General features: G+C 33.6%; 1 long non-coding RNA gene across 2 annotated transcripts in view; it reads right to left on the minus strand.

Annotated features, from left to right (window-relative positions):
• Positions 1 to 445: 445 nt before the first annotated feature.
• The window catches only part of LOC110743751, a 63,174-nt gene continuing 48,133 nt past the window's right edge, over positions 446 to 15,486 (minus strand). The window contains exons 2-3 of one of the 2 annotated variants that reach the window (XR_002523279.2): positions 721 to 1,036; positions 446 to 611 (exon numbers count right to left, since the gene is read on the minus strand). This is a non-coding gene — a long non-coding RNA (uncharacterized LOC110743751). Of the gene's footprint in view, positions 1,037 to 15,486 lie in introns of both variants that reach the window. The other variant, XR_002523278.2, reaches the window with a different exon arrangement.

The raw sequence follows: 15,486 nt of genomic DNA on the forward strand, positions 1-15,486 counted from the left end.
AATATCTAACATGAGACTTAGAATTTTTGAATTTCAGTGATTTGTGTACCATTGTCAATCAAGATTCAATTCTCCTTGAATAAATATTTAAAATGTAGATAATTTCAAAATATTTGAATATTTTGTCATTCCAAACCTAAGACCTTCAGGGATATGAGGAGGAAAACATTTGTTGTCATTTTTAAAAGTGAACTAGGTGTCCTATTTATTGATGCTGTTAAGCTAAAATATTTCTTTAAGGTGGTTTTCTTCTTGATAATTTGCACAATACATTATCCAACCATTCAACTTTATCCACATATGTGTTATTGTTTCTGGATGTTGTTTTATGAAATATCTGCTTCAAAGACTATTTAAAATTCAGTGAAAAAAAATCTAAAAAATTTCTCCTTTGCCATTTAGCACTTCACTGAAATAATAGGAATACACAGCATTTCAATAAAAATGAGGATTTTTTTACACTTATATTTAATCATATATCTTAAATCTCTTCTCGTATCTTGAATCAGTTCTTTCTTATAGCTAGAGCTATTTGAGTACTGCTGCTTTGTTAGGCAGCATTTTTTCCAGGCTTCCTTTTTCAGTTGCTTTCCAAAGGTGCAAAAATAATCCTGTCACAACAGAGAAGAAGAGCTTATAAAGATGCTTTAAAAACCTTATCACCAGGAAACAGTGCATAGTGTATTGTATAATATAGTGTCTTAAAATACTTCTGCTTACCTCCTCATTGATGCTGCTACAATATTTACATAACACTGCTAAGTAATTCTTCATTATGTAGGTTATTTATCCTTTCTTTTGGAGACTGTCTTCCCAACACACTTAATATTATCGAATTGAGTCATTGTTTTTATTTCTACCTACTGTTTAGCTGCAATGAATCTTTTCTCAGTTCTGGGACTGCACTGGTGGGTCAGGATTCATGTTTACTACTCCTTGGGGTAAGAAATGAAGAGTAGGAGGAGAACTGTGGCAGGACAGTCTGGCTAGCCATCAATGCAGGTTGTTTATGTCTTCAAGATGGGTTATTTCAGAACTAGAAAAAATAAAAAAAGGAAAAAATAAAATAAGGGAGCTGTTTTGGTTCAGACGAATGGATGTCCTGGGAGAAAAAAGTAAAAGTAGAAACTAATATTTCAGAAAATACTTCAGCAGAAAGACATTTTTAGTGCAAGATATCTCACAGGCTAGGAAAAATTATTTGACGCATTAAATACTTTCAAGATTTCTGTGTTGAATACATTTTTAAACCCTAGGCTAGATGTTTTTGTTAACATTTTATGTTAAAGAATTGATTCAAATAAGAAAAAAAAAAAAAAAAACCTATCTTTCTGTATAACTGAGGAGCACTTCAAGGCAAACAAACATGTAGCACACTTTACCTAGTTTCAACCTGAAGATCAATCCAGATGAACAGGGTCTTTGATTTCCCTCTTTAACACTTCAACACTGTCAAGTCAGATTTCCCATTTATCTTCTTGTATGGGTCTACCACTATAGCTCGGACCCTCAGGCTGAGGTCACTTAGCTTCCAACAAAGTTGTCGGCCCCACTTCACAAATAAGTCACCTCATCAAACAACAACCAACACTGTTGTGGCTCATACCCACACCCTAATCTCCTGGAGCTTAAACATACTGTTTCTCAAATACATCCCTCTTCCAGCAGCTAGGAAAATGAAACCTAGAGGTCACTTCCAAGCTATAATTTTCCATATGATTTCTACCAATTGCCCAAGAAATCCCAAGGGAAAACATTTACAGTTACAGAGTTGCTGAGCTGCCTTAGATTTGCTAGAAAGAAAAAAAAATCCTGGGTAATGTTTTTTGGGAGGGGTGTGTGTGTGTGTGTGTGTGTGTGTGTATGTGAGTGTGTGTGAGTGTGTGTGTGTGAGTGTATGTGTGTGTGTGTGTATTTTCCTCAGCTGAAACAGAAAGCAACTAAAATTTTAGAGGTTCTATAAACCTGTAGATTTTTCTTTATGTACTAAACTTGGCTGGGTATACATAAAGTAGCCATATACTTTTTCTCTCACCAAGTAAAACAATAAAATTAGGAATCATTCTGTCAAATAAATGCAGTAATCCTTCCAAAACTAAACTTACCCTGTTATTTCAGGAGTAAATTAGACCTATTAATGTATCTAAATAGCTAAAAAGAGTTATGAACTAAGTAAAGCTTTGAATATATCTTGCTGGAGTATAAAACCCTCTCTTCTTTCTTATAATAGTAATAAACACATATTTATTGACTAACAAGTAGAAAACTGACACTAAACTGTGGGCTTTTGCAAAGCTGACTCTCCATGACACTATTAGTTGGATTTTATCATCCCCTTATACTGAAGAGAAAAACAGCCTCGCAGAGAGCAGATGGCTTCCCAAGGTCGTTCCACCCATAAATGAGCTCGGATTCAGTTCTAACTCCAGCCCCCGTGTTATTTCCACTACTTGATGCTATGACTCTTCATTTGAAAATTTAATCATAAAGAATACTACATCATTAATCTACAAACATGTTTTCGTTCTACCCTGTAAAACTTGCTGAGTACAAAATGCTGTCCTCTGTTAAATTGCATAACCTTGGGCAGAGCTAGGGTAAAGTTTGATCTATAGAAAAAGGTCTGATTAAAAACCTAAATCAAAATAAGAACTAAGAATATGAAAAGTAAAAGTACATTTTCAAGCTCATGGTAAATTGTGTTTTCAGTAAGAATGTTTTTAGATAATTTTTGATGGGTATTTTTCAAATTACTTATTACAATAAAAATACTTGATTATTCTTAGTAACTGTATATAAGCATATTTTAAACCATTTGAAAGGATGAACAAGTTTTAAAATTCTTAATGCTAATTTCTGCCTGATGTAGAGGGCTTATAACAGATGTATTAAGTACACTTGATGAACTTCCCAAGGATGAAACAATGAGTTCTTTCTTTAATGCTGAGTTTTAACTCTCACACAACATTAGTTTAAAAGTATATTAGTGAGATTTTTAAAAATCTAGAAGGCTTAATGTATTTGTGATTTTATTTTTTGTCCATATCTACGAGTATGTTGTCTCATATAAAATTGTATTACTAGAGATAAGAAGTCATTTTTATGATCCTGAAAATAGCAGTATACATAATACTAAGTATGTTTAGTAGGTGTTTAGTAAGTGTGTTTAGTAGGTGCTGTATAATAATGTTGACTTAGTTCCACAATTTCTATGTAATATCTTAGTTTAACTTCTGGACCACAGAATGGCATGGCATTAGTGCTGTTTGGCAATGGGATAACTGTATGGCTACCATTCTGTTAAAAGTGTAACTAATGACAACTAATATTTCAGAGGTGCAGCTGTCTCATGTAGAGCTTCATAGTTTATGTGATTTAAAGAGTAATAGAAATAAATAAAATAAATTTTATTCTTTCTTTTTCCCAGTTGGCTTTTGTTGACATTTTCTCTGCGTTCAGCAACTTGCCATTGTTTACAAAGAAAGATGAAGATAAGATAAAGAAAGAGAAGGGGCCAAAAAGGCAAATTACTTATAGATTTAAAAAGAAAACAGGGCTAGTCATTTCTCTATCAATCGCTTTAATCACCAGGGAGATTATTTAATTATTACCCCCCTCTTATTTTTCTCATTCTCATAACTCAATTATTGGCTACCTTAGCCTATCCAAGTTTCAGCCTTCTGAGCACATTGGTTTTTCACTCATTTTTAGGTTGGAAATCCTCTTCAGCATTTTTCTATGCAAGCAACTTGGTTCAGATAGAGTCTGTACTCTCCATAATCCCCCAAAATAGCTTTTGTGTGTATAAATTGCTTTATATAGCTTAATATTCTTACCAATACATGAGCTCATTTGATGCTCCAAGTTCAGAAAAATATTTAGAAATTTTATGTAACTTACACAAGTGACATTCTCTTAACCACAGTACTGACTCTAGGACTATCTTCCAATGGGGAAGAGGAACCCTGGTAGAAACATATGCACTGATATATACAGAAAAATAAAGAAAACTAAATTTGTGGGAACTGTGGGAAGACAAAAAGAAACAAATATGCAAATGGCTTGGAATTAAGAAACATCTCTAAGGCTAAAAGCTGACTTCTGGGAAAAAAGTTTCTGTAGTAATTTGAAGGCTGTCCTACTCTTATGGATGAATCAATATCCAAATTTTCTAAGCATTGACTTCCTATCTGTATAATGGAAATAATAGTTGATATATCTAAGTCCTCTTCAATATGTCTACGTTTCTCTTCATCTCCCTGACACTGCTGAACAATATGGAATTCTATGTAGTTTGTCAATCTCATTCCTATCACATAAATAATGTTCTACACCATTTGGAACTTCCTAATTCCACTCCATTGGATAATAAGCCAAATCCAGTTCTATTTTATAACTATAACAAAAATCTGCATTACTGAGAAAATTACATAAACATAGAAAAAATCACAAATTTGTTTTAACTTTTAATATAGCAAAACAAATCTGAGGCTATTTCCACAGAGAATATGATTTTTTCTTCTTGCTAAATTAAGAACAATCAGGATAGAAACATTCAGTAATAAACTTTTTATGTTGAAATTAATATTTTGATGATAAAGATATCTCTCTCTCTCCCTTTCTCCCCCTCCTTCCCGCCCTCCCAATTTTTTCATGACAACACAGAAGCACGGAATTGAACTGATCATAATTTACATTTCAGGGTACAGTGGTGCCTACCTATAATCCCAGCTACTTGGGTGGCTGAGGCTGAGGCAGATCACCTGAACACAAGAGTTCCAGGCAGCAGTAAGCTACAATCCACAGCACTGTACTCCAGCCTAGATGACAGAGCAAGATCTAATTTCTAATAAACAAACAAACAAACAAAAATTTTTTAAATTCACATTTCCCAGCTACAACCATCACTGGGTCATGAGAGGGACAAAAGGTAGTTGAATTAATCTGTAAAAGAGAACATGTAGAAAAAAGAGAATAAAAGCATGTAACCAACAACAAATATTTAAACGTGACTAAGAATATAAGAATTACTTTTAAAAGACCAATAATCAATGCAGTGAGGCTTACCAAAAATGCTAAAGACAGGGAAAACAGAATTTTGAAGTTAGGATCAGAGAAAAAAAACAGGTTACTTCAGAGTTACATTTTTTGTAACATATGGCAAAGAAAAAGCCATACTACTCAAGTATTTATTTTCATCTTTACTGTCCAGGATAGCAGAAATAATGTTGGTAAAAGGAAACTGTGAGATTATAAGAAAGCAAATCTTTCCCAAAATTACTTCATATTTTTTTGTTCCTGATGAACTATATATACTCAGGTTACAAAAAGAAGTTTCAAATAAAATTTCTGTACCATTGAATTATTTCTTGAGAAACTATAAGTAACAATAAAGACAACCAAAATGTTGAAGAAGGGAAAAATGTTTCTTTTCAACTTAAAAGTCAAAGAATTCTATAATATACTGGAGAATTTGAAATTATTCCATAAAAGATTTATAAATATTTGAAATGTAGTTTATGACCAATTGGAAACAAATGATCAATAGGAATTAACATGGGTTCATTAAATGCAAATAATGTATGTTTTATTTTATGCCTTTGTTGGCAGACTTCGCCCATTTTTACGTCAGGTGATTTCTAGACATATAACTCAATTTATGCAAATCATCGGATATACTCTTAGGTGATATACTCATGGCCAAAAAACAAATGATGAAATCTTACTATAAAGCTCAAGTGGTTTAAATGGTTGTGCTAAAAATATGTTATAAATATTACAATCCCGAAAGATATTTCTAGTGGAACAGAGTTTTGTCTTGTGCTGTGTTCTGATGAAATTTATTTAGGAAAAATATTGTACAAGACTTGCTTAACCAGAAGAAACAGAATGGTAAGTGGTGCCCATAAGAGTGTAGCCCAAACACCAAGTATAATTTACCAAAGTATAATTTATCAAAAGTTCCAGTTGTTATGCTAAAATTATGTGTGTGCTTGTGCTGAGGTCACAGTTCCCAAGGGCTGCTCTCAATCAACTGCTGAGCCTGGCAGGGATACCGAGGTAAGCCTGTTCCTTGGAGATGTGGGACTCCTCTGACAAGTGACTTTGTCTCAAGGGCTTTCTGATGGCCTTGCTAAAACTTCCTTCTAATGCTGTCTGGGCAGGTGTAGATCTCCAATCAAGTCTAAGGTAAAACCAACTCAATTTGCCACTGAGGGCAGGCATGTAAATCACTGGTTTACACATCATGTTTGGCTATGAAGAAAATCAGGGTTGTAGCTTTGATTCTGGGCTTGAGAGTTTGATGTAATTCTTAGCTCTGCTCAACGGAAAATGAAAATAATAATATAAAGTGTACCTTCCTTAGAATTGAAGGGCATCAATAGATCCAAATGGGAAAGACAAAACTAGGAAATTGATGGAGATTTCAAAATGTTTGAAGTAATGTTAATCTAAAAGTAGTGCATATTTCTCCAAAGAACTACAGTCTGTAGGCACAACAGAGTAGAAACAACATAGAAATAGTTAAGCACTTCTTCCAAGAAAACACAGGGACCTGGGCACAGTAGCTCACACCTATAACCCCAATACTTTGGGAGGTCAAGGCAGAAGGACTGCTTGAGCCCAGGAATTCAAGACCAGCCTGGGAAACATAATGAGACCCTGTCTTTACAAGAAAAAAAAAAGCTAGGTGTGGTAGCATGTGCCTGTAGTCCCAGCTACTTGGGAGGCTGAGGCAGGAGGATCACTTAAGCCTAGGAGGTAGAGGCTGCAGTGAGCTATGGTTGTACCACTGTACTCCAGCTGGGGTGACAGAGTAAGATACTGTCTCTATAGAAAATAAATAAAAATTTAAAACAAGGAAACACAGGAATGTCCAAACACAAACACATACCATTGAATTCAAGAAAAAAGCCTTCCTTTCTTTGTTTAGGAAATCTCCTTAAGGTTCCCCTCTATTTTCCTCCTGCTCAGAGCTTAGAGGAGGATAGCTCCTTCTAGCCCTGGTTGTTCTTTTGGTGTAGGTTCATGGTGGCCCACCATCTGGACTGTAGAGGTATTTATCTTCTTACTTTTTAAATTAACTTTAAAGAGTTTGATTTTTCCCTACTTATACCTTTAGGAGAGACTAAAAGATGTTTCATTTTTCTCATGCACAGTTATCCCTAATAGGCCTGAACTGCCAGCTCTCCAGATGTATATGGATAGTCCTGAATGCAGTTTAGATCCTCAGGCTAGGAGTCAGATAATACAATGAAAGAGATATTCAAAGAACTGCTTAGCAGGCATTTGAAGATGCTACACTGGAACTCAGGAAAACTGTGTTTATGGGTAGAGATTTATTAAGAATCATCTGCATTAAAAGAATAACCACAGAATCAGAAGAGCCATATTTAATGAGGAAGGTAGTGTAGGGAGATTTATCAAGGAACCAAGACTGAGTCTTAGAAAATGCCTATGTGGACTGGGTTTGAAAATCTAACATGGGCCTTCATAAAGCTCAGCTCTTAATTCTTTCCACAGGTCTCTGCTAGCTTGTTCTCCATTATCTTCTCACTGTGCAGCAGCTCTCACAGACTTAGCCTTCTCCACTATCATTCTGTCTCTTGGGGTTCTGTTCTCAATTTTTTTTTTTTTTTTATAGAAATAGGATCTTGCTCTGTTGCCCAGGCTGCAGTAGTGTGATCATAGCTCACTGCAACCTCTAGCTCCTGTGCTTAAGCAATTCTTCCACATCTACCTCCCCAGTAGAAGGGACTATAGGAATGCACCTCCATGCCTGGCTTCTATGCTCATTTTCCTTAATTCTTCTGAAAAAAAGTATATGGGCTCTTTTTATTTTCTTTTCAGGCTTTTACTGGTGGCAACTATGTAAATCACAGAAATACACATAACCATACACTTGCATGAATGCATACAGTGGACATCAAAATAAAAAGAACAAGAAACTCTAGTCATTAAACGCAGTTTTAAAAAATCTCTAATTCAATAGATGGGATAAATGGATGCCTTACTACTTTCATTTAGCCCTAGGCTTTCATTCTTCCTGGAGATAAGAGCCTATCACATCTTCTTGGCCTTCATTTCCTTCACCTCTCTATAGCAGATGCCATTTGAGAAGTCCTCTTATCAGCTAGCATAGTATTTTTCGAATTCTCTGTACATGACCCACATTAAGAAACATTGTATAACATTTCCCAGTAAACACATAGCTGAATGTGGGTGTATGAGTTTGAAATAATTCCTATTGTTGCTGAGGCAAATGATATTATTTTTTATTCTACTTCTTCATTTTGTTTTTTGTTTTTTGTCAGTACAATATGTTGTATCTTATGAACAAAAAAATCATTTCTCATAGTACTGGAGGCTGAGGAGTCCAAGATCAATTGACTGCAGACTCTGTGTCTAGTGAGGGTCTGCTTTCTGGTTTATAGATGGCACCTTCTTGCTGTGTCCTCATATGGTGAAAGGAGCAAGGCAGCTCTCTGGAGCCTCTTTCATAAGAACACTAATCCACTCATGACAGCTGTGGGCTTATTATCTAATCACTTACCAGAGGTGTCACCTACTTATAGCGTCACTTTGGTGATTGGGTTTCCACATATGAATTTGGTGGGGGGACATAAACATACAGACCATAGCACCATCCCATCTAAAACCCAAACTTCTATAATGAGCACTTCTTATTCCTCTTCAACACTTGTTTTTCCTTAGCAGTTATCACTATCTAAATCTGTATATTTAAGATATCTCTCTTATTTACTATGTGTTTGTCTCTTCAGGAACATACATGCTAAGAGGACAGGTATAAAGAACAAGAGTGTTTTTGTGGGGGAAAGAAAACTTACAAGTAGAATAATAGCAAAGCAAACATTTTTCACATGCTCTTATTACACCACAAGTGTGGCTAGGCCAGGTAAGGCTGGAATGCATGGTCTAAAGCAGGCATGAGGCAGAGAGGACTCCTGCCCCTGTGACGCTCCACACCTTTATACGGACAAGAAGAAAAAAACAATTTTATATGTTAACAAGGGAAACTTCTGTTCAAGAAACTAGACTTCTAACTTTCTCTTAAAAACTGTGAGGAGTAATTGAAGATTTTAAGGAGGAAAAAGACATGAGCAGACTTGCCTTTTACGAAGCATGCTTTATTATAGTGTGTAGAAATTGCTCAGAATAGCTAGTACTAGCAGTTCCTCTTGTCACTTTCTCTACCTTCTGAGAAATTGGCTATGGCCCTCTCTAGGTTAAGGAATCTGACTGGTCAAGACCTCAATAAATCTTAGGTAGTTCAGGAGAACACTTGACTTCTTTGGCTGTAAAGAATATGGGCTTGAGCGATGCCCTATACAGCCATTATATTCAAGGCGGGGAGAACAAGGATAACAATATGATGATTTTTTTCTACTTTATTCCCATTTTTTGAATTGTAGTAGACAAAAACTCCTTTTCACCTTATAACTCTAAATGTTTGTTAGCTGATATGATTTGATTTGCTTTTTATAAGATTGTAATAATATATTATTTGTTTCTACAAGGAATCTAAAATATGAAAGAATAAACTTTCTTTGTTTCTATAAATTGGGAATTTTATTAAAATCTTAGAATTCTAAAATCTTTTCATTTCTAGGTAAGCACTATTAAATAGAGATACAATGTGAGACACAAATACATATGTAATTTAAAATATTCTTGCAGTACATTAAGAAAAATAAAAAGAAACATGAAATTTATTTAATACTATATTTCATGCACAGTAGTATATATAAAATAGTACCATTTCAACATATAATCAATATAAATATTAAATTAGATATTTTGCATTTTTTATTTTAAGTCTTCAAAATCTAGTATATGTTTTTCACTTGCAACACATCTCATTTCAGAATAGCCACACCTCAGGTGCTCAATACACTCACATGGTTGGTGGTTACCATATTGGGTAACATAATTCTAGATAGTTATCAAGTGAAAAACACTGAAAAAACAAGGGCAGAGAATGAATGTTTACTGAGTACTGTACCTACTTCCAGACAGACTGCACTAGCAATTTTGTACTGATTAAAAATTTAATCCTCATAAAAACATGTGAGGTAGTCCTTAAAATTCTCATATTTCAGATTTCAGATTTTAAAAATTGCTACTTAGAGGATTAAGAAATTTGTCAAAGTCATCCAGCTAATAAGTCTATCTGGCTCCAAGGTATCTTTTTGTAGCCCTCTTTTCTACTTCAAATCAGGTGTCTTTACTATGTTTGTCATTATTAATAAGTTTAAACTATGATAAATATTACAAAATTCCTAAATTATTAACTAGGAAATTATTACGTAGGGAAAAGGTAAATAGGCTTGTTTTCTTTAGTGGTTTGAAAGAGATGCACATACTATCATTCTGTTATTAAAAAGGTAATTTTGGATACACTGATTTATACATTTTATATAAATCATAAATGCAGGATCTCTAAAATGATATCTTAATCTGGTGCTTGTCAGTTTCTGTCCCTTATCAACTCATTCTCTTTACAAACTGTGAATGTCTTGGTCTTGGTTGTGAAGAGCATGTGAATAGGACATTGTCAGGGTCTGACATGACTGAAGATAATATGTTTGTTCTGATTTGCTGTGCATGAAAAATATTAATCCCACAACATGTAAACCTATATTTACAAGCCATTACAAATTGATGTTCTGCATATTTTGGTCACAGCTAATTCTGACATGGTTGAATGTGAAATTGGCCATGTAGTATTATGAAGATAAAAAAGAAATTATTGCATGTATTTTGTTATTTGGATTTGATATATACCACTAATCATAGAGCTTTCTATTTTGATAACCTGCTGTTGAGAACAAAGCAGTGTTTAAAGGCTCATGAAATGTTTTATGCACTATCTGATTGAAAAAACAAGAAAATAATCTCTTTAAACACTAGGGAAAAGTATAAAATTCCAGATACTATAATTGTGAAAGAATAGATTATAGGAAAGAAGCTATTTTTGAGGTAGAGAGTGATATGATTCTATAGTAAAATAGAAGCACAATGCAGGTGAAGGTAATTTCTTAAAAATAATTATCAAATAAGCAAAATGTCCAAAAGTTTTATCTATCTACATTTCCAGCAAAACTGAAATGCAACATGTCAAATTACATAGGAAATTAAAATAAATAAAAACCAAACAGAAAGACTTTTATTTTTGATAGCTTAGTAAATCTCTAATAAAAAATTTATATACTCTTGGCCGGGCGCAGTGGCTCAAGCCTGTAATCCCAGCACTTTGAGAGGCCAAGACGGGCGGATCATGAGGTCAGGAGATCGAGACCATCCTGGCTAACACTGTGAAACGCCGTCTCTACTAAAAAACCCAAAAAACTAGCCGGGCGAGATGGCGGGCGCCTGTAGTCCCAGCTACTCGGGAGGCTGAGGCAGGAGAATGGCGTGAACCCGGGAGGCGGAGCTTGCAGTGAGCTGAGATCCAGCCACTGCACTCCAGCCTGGGCGACGGAGCAAGACTCAATCTCAAAAAAAAAAAAAAAAAAAAAAAAAAAGAAATTTATATACTCTTACTGATAATCTAAAGTTAACTGTTTCTTGAAAAAAACTACTGATTATCTTTACTTTGATTTCTTTTATTATTTATAAAACTTTGATTATTTAAATATTTTTGATATATTGAGACTAACTTATCTGTAAACAGCACAGTTAATTGACAGAATTCAGGATTCAGTTTGAAGACCTGGATGTGAGATAATTTTGGGATGTATTCTGGTCTTTGCCATAAATATGAGACAATAGAGAAGCTGTCATAACTAAATGTTCATTTTGTATAAAATCTGTAATTTTTCAACTCAAATCTTAAGCTGACTTCAATGAAGAGATGAAAGTGTTAACTTTAGTACAACCACATTTTCTAAGTTTAAAACAGTTACTTAATGGAAAGTAATTACATGAGAACAATGACAGTGTTTCTATAAATTTTTAAATTATTGGTATGTATATCATAGTAGCCTCAACATCAACATTTAATTAATTTCTTTATTTAATTTGGTTTACCTTTAGAAGAGGTCTGAATTCACATAGAAAATTAGTTTCTAAATGTAATAGTTTTGAATGACATGCTTTGCAATCTCATGACACACTTTAATTTAACTGATCCACAAGCATGAAAGAGGATTTAGAGAAAACTATGATTTCAAAGTTGAATTCTTACAAGTTATAATATAATAGTTGTTAAAGGCATAAGGTTTGAAGACTGAACGACCTGCACCTAGAGCTCTGCCTCCCCCTTTTAATTGCTATTTGACCTTGACTTCTTTAAACCGTTTACTTGAGATGTAAATTAGTAATGCTAATTATATCTACCTCATAGGATATTAAGTGAGATAATATTTACAAATACCACTTGAATTAGCTTAGAGTATGGCATATAAATATAGCTGTGTTCATTTTGAAAAAGCATAGATAAACGGATTGAAACTTAAATCTTCATAATAAAATAGTCATTTGTGTTATATTTTAAAATTTGGAGAACTTATGCTGATTTTTAATGAATTATTTTCTAACAATTTTAAACCAAATTTCTTTTTCTGTTTGTGCCAAATGATTTGCAAAGTAATGTTTCCTTATATCATATATCATATAAAAATAAGCAAATAGGGAACTCTAAACTATTTTTTCTCTTGTCCAGTTGAATTGTAAAGATTTCACATATGTCAGTCTATAAACTAATTGTCAAATAACTTGTATGCACATTCTTCTCTTAGCTTCATTTTCAGACAATGTACTAATTGTATTTTTGTAGTTGCCTGCTAATCTAATTTAATTGTTACAATATAATAGAATGTCATTTAATAAGTGCATTTTCAGCATCAGATTCAAATTGTGTTTGCATAAATTTTCGATAACATTAAGCTGTTTCATTTATTCTGAAAGAATTTGAAAGCCTATTTTTATGCTCACTTTGTTTTGTTTCATGATGTAGTAACTTGGCAGAGATTGTAAAACTCTTTTTCAAAATTTCACTGCATAAACACATCAAGGATTTGAGTAATTTTTATTGCCATAAAAATGATCCCAACAAAAATAACTTGTCTTTATCTTTCTTGCCATATTTTGTCTTTAAATTTCTAGTGATTTTGTAGAATTTCTGGCAAAATATTTTACTCTATGTTTTTATTAATGCAGATAACATCAACTGAATAACCTTATTAACATAATACAACATCTTACATCATCTTAAACCAGATCAATCTTATCACAAGATTCTTTCCATGTTTTTCATATTTTACCAATAATTTTAGTTTTAAGAATAATTTTAAACATTTGAAAAACATAATCTTTATAAATGTGAATGTTGTGTAAGAATATAAAGCCTACAATACCACTATCATAGAAAACATAGAAGCATCCAAAATTTAAAAGAAATGCTAAAACTATTTTAATACTATGTGTATTGGCCTTTATTCTCCAGAGAAACATAACTAATAGAATGTATATACATAGACAGAGAAAGGGGTTTATTATAAAGAATTGGCCCAATTATAGAGACTGAGAAGTCCCTAGATCTGCAGGGTAAGTCACTAAACTAGAGATCCAGGACAGCCGATGGTGTAGTTCCAATCTGAAGTCTGACAGATTTGAGACCGAGGAAGAGCTGATGTTTCAGTTTAAGTCAGACCATCAACTGATTGACCCAGGCCCACCCTCAAAAGGGAGAGGATCTGCTTTATTCATTCTACCAATTTAAATGTTAATCCCATCCAAAAAACACCCTCACAGACACACCAGAATAGTGTTTGGCCAAATATACGAGTATCCTGTGGCTTAGTCAAGTTGACACATAAAATTAACCATTTTACCATGTTATACAGAGAATTTGTTATAACATGACTTGCCAATCCTTAACAAAATCTTACTCTATAATTTCAGCCTCCACCTTTAGATATGCCTGAACTTGCCTAGCATTAAATTCATTGCAAAACTATACCCAATGCTATGATAGCATTCTTTCTTTCTCAGCTTATAATTTTCATATGCGAGGGTTTGAATATTTTTGATAACAGTACAGCATTACATTAAAGTACAATGACTTAATAAGAAGTCGTACATATATATGTTGAGATGATAGGACAAAATTTTTTTGATATATGCCAAAAATGAGTTAACCTACAAAATATTTAAATTAGAAGGTCTCTGATCTTTTAAATATAACATATGATATCCTTCATATTTTGTGTTGCTCTATTTTATACATTTTTTTGGTTGTTGTTTTACTAAAGTTTTACAGAATCTGAGTCCTCTTTGTACTAATCCCTAGCAGCCACTTTTTGCTCATATTTACGGGTCAAAGATCATCCCTTGAGATAGTAGCCCTTTGAAAATCAACTCTGTAAAATTTTCTTTGAAATATCTACAAAATCATCTTAAAAGGAATAATTTTCCATAAAGTAATGAGAAACAAAGAATAGGCATATTCTAGATTCTGGGAGGAATTTATGCAATCTTCTATGGGCAATTTGGGATTAAGAATCAGTGCCTATTTGGGTTGCTCTTATTTTTACCTATTTCTCATGCTCATTCCTGTAGTTGAGTTTCTGAGTGTTTGGTAAAACTATTGTGTCAAATCAACTGTCATATGGGAGCCCTCCCTTCCCATTAACTTTTTGGCTTTATACCCTATGCCGGCAAGGAAACTGCCTCAGGATGTGTGCATTTTGCAATTTTAATGTCCTTCAAAAGTGCATCAACAGAAGCAGTTTTTTTTTTTTTTTTTTTTTTTTTTTTTTTTTGGTTGCAGGTCCTTCCAGAAGAAGATTGTAAATAATATTCTTGTCTGCCCACCACATTTTTGGCCTTTAACTTCTAACTGCAATCTGAGTGAAAATCAATAAGATCTCCAGCCTAGAAGTTCTCATTGCATTTTACTTAGAAACAAATTAGTTTGATATCTAAACCCAGTACAAAGATTAATCCTCGGATACCTTGCATGAATAGGTATGCAAAATTTCATATGTATGTACCTACAAACACATTTTCCTGGGTAAAATGTTTGTGCCTTTCATCTGAGTCTTGGCAATGTTCTTCATCCCAAATAGATTGAAGCCACTGACCCATTAGGGGGTTCCATGTTTTATAAATTGCCTTCTGTGTTAGGGTTCTTCAGGAGATATATAGATTATATATACACACACACACATATACATACCTATATATATATATGCTTTCCTATTGATTCTGTTTTTCTGGAGAACCCTGACATATATACTATAAACACAGATAGATATATATACACACACACACATATATATGTATATATGGACATACACACACACATATATACACACACATACATATATACACACACATATATGTATAAACATACACAGAGTGAGAGATTTTATGCAATTGGCTCATGTGATTATGGGGGCTAGCAAGTCTGAAATTCACAGGGCAGGGCAGGCTGTTAGGCTAGAAGTTCCAGCAAGAGCT

Source organism: Papio anubis, chromosome 7 (genome assembly GCF_008728515.1).
Source record: "Papio anubis isolate 15944 chromosome 7, Panubis1.0, whole genome shotgun sequence".
Taxonomy (NCBI): Eukaryota; Metazoa; Chordata; class Mammalia; order Primates; family Cercopithecidae; genus Papio; species Papio anubis.